Below are 9,450 nucleotides of genomic sequence, written 5' to 3'. Positions count from 1 at the left end.
AGGGAGGGAGGGAGGAAGGGAGGAGGGCTTTCACTCTGCAGACAGAGAGCAGAGATTTTAACTTTCACTCTGCAGACAGAGAGCAGAGATTTTAACTTTCACTCTAACTATGTTCCTGATTTGCAAAATCTGTAATAACATGCACAAAACTCTAAACTCAATGATCACCTCAACAAGAGGGGCAGAAATAAGGAAAGGGGACATAGGAAGGAAAGAAGGTATGAATAAAGGGCAGAATAAACATAGAAAAAATGAAAGGCAGAGAGAGAGAAGGAAAGAATAGAGGGTAGAAGGAAAGAAAGACAAACAAAAGGAAGGAAAGAAAAAAGCAGAAAGTAAGAAGGCAAGAATACAAGGGAGAAGGAAATGCAGCAGGGAGTTAGGAATGAAGGAAAGATGCAAGGAAGGAAAGAAAGAATAAAAGGTACAGGGAAGGAAGGAGAGAAGGAAAGGCACAAGGAAGGAAGGAGAGAAGGAAAGGCACCAGGAAAGAAGGAATGCATGAAAGGCACAAGAAAAGAAGTAGAGAAGGAGAGGCGCAAGGAGAGAAGGAGAGAAGGAGCGGTGCAAGGAAAGATGAATGAAGGAGAGGCACAAGAAGAGAATTAGAGATGGAAAGGTGCAAGAAAAGAAGGAATGAAAGAAAGGCACAAGGAAAGGAGGAATGAAGGAAAGGCACAAGGAAAGAAGTAGAGAAGGAAAGGTACAAGGAAAGAAGGAATGAAGGAAAGGCACAAGGAAAGAAAGAATGAATGAAGGAAAGGCACAAGGAAAGAAGTACAGAAGGAAAGGTACAAGGAAAGAAGTACAGAAGGAAAGGTACAAGGAAAGAAGTAGAGAAGGAAAGGCACAAGGAAAGAAGTAGAGAAGGAAAGGCACAAGGAAAGAAGTAGAGAAGGAAAAGCACAAGGAAAGAAGTACAGAAGGAAAGGTACAAGGAAAGAAGTAGAGAAGGAAAGGCACAAGGAAAGAAGTAGAGAAGGAAAAGCACAAGGAAAGAAGTAGAGAAGGAAAGATACAAGGAAAGAAGTAGAGAAGGAAAGGCACAAGGAAAGAAGTAGAGAAGGAGAGGCGCAAGGAGAGAAGGAGAGAAGGAAAGAAGGAGAGAAGGAGAGAAGGAGAGAAGGAGCAGTGCAAGGAAAGATGAATGAAGAAGAGGCACAAGGAGAGAAGTAGAGATGGAAAGGTGCAAGAAAAGAAGGAATGAAGGAAAGGCACAAGGAAAGGAGGAAGGAAAGGAAGAAAGGCACAAGGAAAAAGGAATGAAGGAAAGGCACAAGGAAGGAAGGAGAAAAGGAAAGGAAGGAAGGAATGAATGAAAGAAGGAACGAAGGAAAGGCACAAGGAAAGGAGGAATGAAGGAGAGGCACAAGGAAAGAAGGAATGAAGGAGATGCACAAGGAAAGAAGTAGAGATGGAAAGGTGCAAGGAAGGAAGGAAAGAAGGAAAGGTGCAAGGAAACAGGAAACAAAGAAAGAGAGAAGTAAAGGGATTTAAAGAACAGAAATGAAGGAGAGAAAGATAAAACTTAAAAACAAAGAAATCAAATATAATTATATATAAATAAAAACTCTAAATACTCATTTTTGTTTCAATGAGTGAAATCGTTTGTGACAGTTTCCCTGCACTCCAAAGGATTGTTCTAAAACCTGACGCTGCAGCTCCACCTTGACGGATGTTTGTGACCTTTCATTAACTCATAGTTTCACTTTTACAGCTTAATGCTCTCTCAGCCACTCTCTCCTCACACCACAGGCAGTTCTTCCATCAGACACGCTCTCACACTCTCATACCTGCTCTGGATCAGACACAAGGGTGGACGGGTTCGGGGACCAGCTGGTGCAGAAACACAGGTGTTGGTGTGGAGGGTTCTGTGCACAGTCATCATGTTTGGAAGCAGGGTTTTGGGGGTAAGGGAGCGAGTCTGGGACTTTTAGTGGGACAAACTGCAGAGATAACTTTTAGAGCATGTTGGAGGAAGTTTTGTAGAGGCTAGTTTGACGAACAGATAAATGCTAACACATGCACCAGAAACTCACACACAAGAGCTTCAGTTCCCTCTCTTTCTGGAGTTTGAGTCATCTCCCTCTCTGGAGCTGAGAACCCAGAGTTTCCCTCATGACAGGGTTTACAGACTCAGGGTTCAAACTAAACCTGCGCCCTGAAACTGGCCTTGGATTGCTCTCATTGGAAGCAGATTTGTTTGTAGGCCACCTGCAGAGAACTCCGCCCCTTCTCTGCAGCTCAGGAAACCCTCGTCCCCCTTTGCATTACTAGTTTTATAACTCTTAGTGAAGCTGACTACACAGACGTCCTTCAGAAACACAAACAACACAACTAAAGGGAATAATTATCATCGACAGAAGAATATGTAAAAACACTTCCACTAATTCTGCTCATGATTTCAGACTCTAAATATTCAGATCTCTTTGAGATACTGGGCTATTAGTGAAACCCTCTTTGATATCGTATCATCAAAGAGATTCAGTTCTTCTCTCTGCGAGGAGAACATCCCTTTAAAGGTTTCATTTGTACTACAGCGTGAGAATTAAAAGAAGCTATTTGAAACGAGGTTTTGTTCAGCTGTTTCAGCTCCTTTGATGGACGGCAGTTTAAAGCTGATTTTCTAAACCAATTAGACTTTAAACCAAAAACCTAATAGACATGGAACTAAAGCTTAAAGTGGGATACGACTGAAATCTCAGAGCAAATCCCTCGGTGTCAGACCTCGCTGGAATGGAAGCTGAACCCTGAAAACGGCTGCTCAGCTGCAGACGGCTGCACGCTCTGACAGCGGGGACACGCCTGGTCTGACCAGGTGGGAGCTGCAGGTGCAGCGGGGGGTTCTGGGGCGCCTTGAGTGTAAAAGTAGAACATGGTTTGTTTTTTTTAAGTTATATTTTTTGGCTTTTTGCCTTTAATGATAGGACAGGAAGAGAGACAGGAAGTGTGGGGAGTAGAGAGAGTGGGGGAAGACATGCAGGAAATGGTCAGGTGTCAAACCGGCGACCTCTGCGATGAGGACTATAGCCTCTGAATGTGGGACACTTAGACCGCTAGGCTACCAGCGCCCCTAAAAGTAGAACATGTTAAACCCTGCAGCCCTCACTGACGACCCAGGACAGGATGGGGGATTTAAAAACTGTGACTTCACTTCTTCTCTTTTCCATGCACTGAAGAAAATTCAGATAACTCAAACTTTTATTGACTTGAACTCCTCTGAGACACGGATCAGAACAAACCTTTGCTCCCAGAGGCCTGAACCTCACCTTACCCCATACCTTCATCTTTGTAAAACAGAAAGAGCCAGTGGCTCTGATATAAGAGGGAGGAGAGGGCAGTGACCCTCTTTAATAATATGGTCATTTTAGCTGTTTGCAACCTGTGTTAGTCGTCTACCAAGGAAGGTTTGGACTTCATCCCAAATTCAGCCTCTGAAGATCTGCAGCCTCTCAGTTTCTATCCTCATGATCCATGCAGTGATCTAAGTGGGTGGGGATGCTGAGTCAGTTAGGTGCTGCTCTGATTGGCTGTCTTAATGTTGTTTTTTAAAGTTATATGTTTGGGCTTTTTCGCCTTTGTTTATAAGACAGCTGAAGAGAGACAGGAAGTGTGGGGAGTAGAGAGCAGGGGAGGACATGCAGGAAATGGTTGACCCACTGGGAGTTGAACCGGCGACCTCATCCCTTAGACCAGCGGTTCTCAACCTTTTTGAGTCGCGACCCCCAATTTAACATGCACTGGTGTCCGCGACCCCCGATCGTGTGAGCCTTTTTCGATTGAGCCACCAAATATGCCACCTCATATGAAGCTGCCAGGGCCTTAGCTGGGACTGTAGCATAGTCACTGACCACCGTTTTTTGGCTCCTTAGTTCTTGCTCCCTGCGCCGAAAAAACTCAACTGGCTTGTCAATGAAGCCGCTGTGTTTTGTCTCCAAATGTCTCTTAAGTTTTACTGGTTTCAAGCTCTCGTTTGCCAGCACTTCAGAGCAAATGACACATTGTGGGTATTCTGCGTTGTTTTTAGTCATGTACGAAAATCCAAATTTAAGAAAGTCGGGCTGATATTTACGGAGCCTCGAAGCTCTGGAGTCAGCCGGTGTCGACCCCAGTGCCTTCCGTTTCTCAGGGGGTGGTCCTGCTGTCAGACTGTCTGGTGACTGACTCTGAGACCCCTGCTGCTGACCCAAGTCTCGAGCTGGAACACTTTTTCTCTTAAGCCATCGCTCCATTTTACAGCATCAGAAAGCTAGCAAACTTGTTGCAAAATGTAGCGCGAGGTTAATGGTTTGTTTTTCTTTGTCTTTTTTCCCGCCGTGGGTCACGGAGCATGATCTCAAGCGCACAGGTCAATTAATACAAATTTAGTTGATACAATGCATTTTGAAAAAGTAATGAAGCACAAAGCAACTAGAACAGCTCCCTGACTGAAATTCTGTAATATAATATTAGATATATTTTTCGAAAATTATTTGGCGACCCCCAGAAATCATCTCGCGACCCCCATTGGGGTCGGGACCCCAGGGTTGAGAATGGCTGCCTTAGACCACTAGGCCATCAGCGCCCCATCTTAATGTTGTTTAAAGCAGCTGTTGGTAGTCCTGGAATAAGCATCAGTTTAGGGAGAGATTTCAAATGTCAACACGACCACTCCCACCAGATTTCCCCTCTCACTACTCTCCCTGTAAGCCCCGCCCACAAACAGATTGTAGTGCACGCTCTATCAGGACGATGTAGGAGGACCAATCAGGAGAGTGGAATTGGAATTTCTAGATTGCTGGATAAAGAGGCAGAGGAGGAAAACACAGAGATCTCGCCATCATCTCAAAATACCTCATTTATTAATGGCTGTTGATGAGTGTTGTGACTGTTTTGCACAAAATAAGTACGGTTTGAAAGTGCAGCTTTAAGGGGAGAGGGTGCAAACTGATGCAGAAGGATGCAGAGGCGGAAAAACACCAAAACTAATTTGGCGAGCGCTCCAGGAGAACACGTGCCAGTACCAAGCTAAATGTTTCCTGTACTATAACAGCATGTCTGCTGCTCTTGGGTCAGGAACTGCTGATAGGGATCCTTAAAGAGGCTCACGGTTAATCAAAGCAGACCCAGCTTTGTCCTGACCCCCTTTGTCGAAGCAGTCTGAGGTGAAGTGATTAGCACAAACGTAGCCGGCATGTTGTTGTTAAAAATAAAAAGCAGCCACTCTCTTTCTTTCATCCTCCAGTGCTGAGGCAGTTATAATCTCTGGCTTTGACCTTTCACATCTTGATTCTGCAACACTGAACCACATCAGCATTGGAGGTAGCAGGATTGCCAAAGGAGTGGGAGTGCTTTTGCATACCGGAGCCAATTCATGTCGCCTTGTTGAAGCGATGTTTACGCAGGAGGTGGGCTGCAGAGACAATGCAGAGGCTTCCTCATTCTCAGGGTTGCTCGGCTGGAGGATGACTGAAGTATGAATGTAAAAGCAAGGAAAGGAAAATGTGTCCAAATCTCTACAAACATGCAGAAAGAGTAAGGAGAGCTTGTGTTAATAACTCTCTCAAGGTTGTAGGTGCATGTAAATACACTAAGATATGCACACTGTTTATAAATATGATGCATGTGCAGCGGTTTGACCTGCGACCTCTCTCTGATTAAACTCCACATTTCCTGTTTCTTTAACTCGTTCTTGATTCTCCGGTCTGCTCGCGCTCCGGCCCTCGCTCGCTCTGCCCTTGAAGTTCGTATCATAAATAAGGCAAGACAAGGCAAGGCAGCTTTATTTGTATAGCGCATTTCATACACGAGGGCAACTCAATGTGCTTTACATTAACACATTAAAAGCATTGGAGACATTCAGACAAGCATAAAAGAACATAATTAAAATGACAAATATGATAAAACAGAAAAGAAAAGGAAAATTAGAAATATATTAAAAATTACATTAAAATTTTAATTTAAAGTGGGTTAAAATAATCTAAGATATGAAGGCAGAGGTAAATAAAAAAGTCTTAGTCTTTGATTTAAAAGAGGTGAGAGTTTGAGCAGACCTACAGCTTTCAGGGAGTGTGTTCCAGATATGTGGAGCATAATGACTAAACGCTGCTTCACCATGTTTCGTTCTGACTCTAGGGACTGAAAGCAGACCAGTACCTGATGACCTCAGAGGTCGAGGTGGTTCATAAAGTAGTAGCAGATCAGCCTAAACCATTCAGGGCTTTATAAACCATCAGCAGGATTTTAAAGTCTATTCTCTGACAGACAGGAAGCCAGTGTAGAGATCTAAGAACTGGAGTAATGTGGTCTACTTTGTTGGTCCTTGTTAGGACTCGAGCAGCAGCATTCTGTATGAGCTGCAGCCGTCTGATGGACTTTTTAGGGAGTCCTGTAAAGACCCCGTTACAGTAGTCTAGTCTGCTAAAGATAAATGCATGGACAAGTTTTTCTGCATCCTGCTGAGACATAAGTCCTTTAATCCTTGATATATTCTGAAGGTGATAGTAGGCTGACTTTGTAATTGTCTTAATGTGGCTGCTGAAATTAAGGTCTGAGTCTATGATTACACCAAGGTTTCTGGCTTGGTTTGAACATTTCATCATTGCAGATTGGAGCTGAGCAGTAACCTTTAACCTTTCTTCCTCCAAAAACAATCATTTCAGTTTTTTCTTTGTTTAACTGAAGAAAGTTCTGGCTCGTCCAGTCATTGATTTGTTCAATGCATTTACTCAGTGTTTGTATGGGACTATAATCCCCTGGTGATATGGTGATGTAAATGTGTGTGTCATCTGCATAGCTATGGTATTTTATTTGGTTGTTTCTTAAATAAGGAATTCTTCACATTAACTGTGGTGGCATGTGTGCAGAGTAGTTTAACTCTGCTGGCACGAATTAACATTTCAACCCCATTAGCAGTAATCAATTTTAATTTCCATCCAAACATCCAGCAGTAATTGATGTGCGAAGAAAGAAACAGGTTCCAGATAAACACTCCTGCTTTTATTAAAACGGCTGCAAAGGTTTATTTTTCCCTGCAGACACCGAACTTATGAGCCAGCTGGTAGAACTCTGAATTAGCCCGTGTGCACAGGTGAGCGTTCACACACACACACACACACACACACACACGCAGCAAACACAAATTAATACACCACAAAGCTGCTGTCCATGAAATAACCTAATTGAAATTTGTAAGGCGCAGCATGCTCGCTGCTCTCAACAGCTATTAACTTCTTGTTAAGTCATCGCTGTTGTCGAATGTTTCTGGAGGGACTTTGGGGGGGGGGGATAGACTTTCTGTGTTTGTTGCTGACGACAGCGAAAGCTTGAATCTCCCACTTTATTACCGGGGCATCAGGTCCCATGTTTTTGGTGAGAAAATGACTGTTCAGCTCCGGGAGACGGTGAGGTAACGTCAGGATAAAAACACAACCTGGGTGAAAACTGTCGACACCAACTTCTCTGTTAGTTTGATCTTGTTTTTGTGTTGATGTTGTTTTACTTTTTTATGTGAACTCATTTCCCCTCGCCTCTCGTCCCTCGCCGTGCCTTCCTGGATTTCTTTTCTGCATCTGTGCTATTCGTCAGTTGGAGTGTGTTGGAGGAAAGCTTGAATATCCTGGATTCAAATCTTGTGAGCTACCTTGAAACACTCCCTGAAGTCTGTACTTAAACTAAAGCTAATCCAGCACAAGGAAAAACCCTATCAGAGAGTTTGTATTTTCCAACCTGGGGATAAAAATGAGCATAGCATTAACTCAAGCTTGGCCTACAGAACATCAGCTAATCTTAAAGGTGACATATCATGCAAAATTGACTTTTTAATGGTTCTTTACCTGAAATCTGTGTCCCTGTCTACAAACCCCCCGAGAATGAAAAGAATCCATTCTGCCCCTGTTCTGATTTCTCCACCTTTCTGTAAATGTGTGCTGAAACCAGCCGTTTCAGACTTTCAGACTCGGAGCTTGTTCAGCCCAGAGACTGTATAAAATACAACTCAACCCCTCCTCCGTTTTTCTTTCCCTGCACACATGTGTGCTAACAAGGAGCTTAGGAGGGAGGCATGCTAGTTGTAGGCTGTCTTAATAAACACAAAGGTCGCTTTGACTCCCCATGTCTGCAGATTTGAAGATCTAGTGGATGATTTTTATTTGTCATGGATAAGTGCTAGCGCTAATTAGCATAGGCACATAGCTATATGTTCATAGCTGTAGCTGTAGCTGTAGCTGTAGCTGTGTACCAAGACACACGTCGACATACTGACAAATAAAACAACAAGAAACACTAAATCTGTGACCAATCCTTCATAAAAGGTCCTGCTGCCTTTCTGGCAGAGGTCGGTTTGACTCCCCACGTCTGCAGATTTGAAGATCTAGTGGATGATTTTTATTTATCATGGATAAGTGCTAGCGCTAGTTAGCATAGCCACATAGCTACATGTTGGTAGCTGTGTACCAAGACACACGTCGACATACTAACAAATAAAACAACAAGAAACACTAAATCTGTGACCAATGGTTCAGAAAGGTCCTGCTGCAGGCGCCTCTCCATCAGGATCAGATTCTGGATCAGATTCAGAGGGTTGAAGTAACGCGGGTCTGTGAGCAGCCGTGTATATTCAGCCAACATGTAAACATTAGATCAACGTGCTGGAGAGCCGAGGCACATCCACTTCCTGAGGGGGCGTGGTCAGAGAGAAAACAGAGTGTTCTGAGGAGGACTGAAGAAGAGGGTTTTTCAGGCAGACCAGAATTTGATTTCAAAGTGTTTTTTTGAGCATAAACTTTAAAGACATGTTTTGGGGACCTCTTAGACCAATATATGTTGATGAAAAAAGTGTGATATGTCACCTTTAATGTTTGAGCAAGAAGAATGTGTGTTCGTCTACGTCCAGTATTAGCTCTGTGATTCACTCTGGTTTGGTCTCCACCACCTTCAAAGAGAGATATGTGTTTATAGACATCAGCAGCAAGTCCAACTTCTTGATAAACTTTGTTGTCCTGGAGGGGAGATTGGTTTGCAGCAACTAAAACATGAGAAAACTTTAGTACATCCAACTCAAAGATTCATGAAGTGACATCAGGATGCCACAAGTTTATAAAACTGTGAGTTGAACCTTCATCAGTCTGCAGGAGTGAAGAGGAAAATGCCAAATGAGCTGCGTGATCATCGGGAGTGAGTCGACGGTCTGAGTTATAACAGAATCTTTCATCCTGTCGGAGTTTCGGAGCTCGTTCTCTGAAAAACGCTCCAGATGAGAACCTGGAGACAGAACGCTAATGTGCCGTTACACAACCTGTTCTTACTCCTCACTCCACAGTCCCCGACACTCCGTCACGCCCCTCAGTGTCGCGCACACACACGGCAGACACTGAGGTGAGCATTTAAAGTGTCAACGCGGTGAAATAAAGAGAGATTAACGCCACAGAGATACAAGAAGAGCTCCGAAGTGCAATCCTCCATCATCAATAT

At 43.7% G+C, this 9,450-nt stretch overlaps 1 protein-coding gene across 1 annotated transcript in view; it reads left to right on the top strand.

The window, feature by feature from the left end:
• Positions 1-9,450, top strand: part of si:cabz01090165.1 (uncharacterized protein LOC100333421 homolog) — a 33,767-nt gene that overhangs the window by 10,359 nt on the left and 13,958 nt on the right. The gene's annotated exons all lie outside the window — the stretch shown is intronic.

Source organism: Notolabrus celidotus, chromosome 14 (genome assembly GCF_009762535.1).
Source record: "Notolabrus celidotus isolate fNotCel1 chromosome 14, fNotCel1.pri, whole genome shotgun sequence".
Lineage (NCBI taxonomy): Eukaryota > Metazoa > Chordata > Actinopteri > Labriformes > Labridae > Notolabrus > Notolabrus celidotus.
This window is presented reverse-complemented; position numbering and strand designations above follow the sequence as displayed.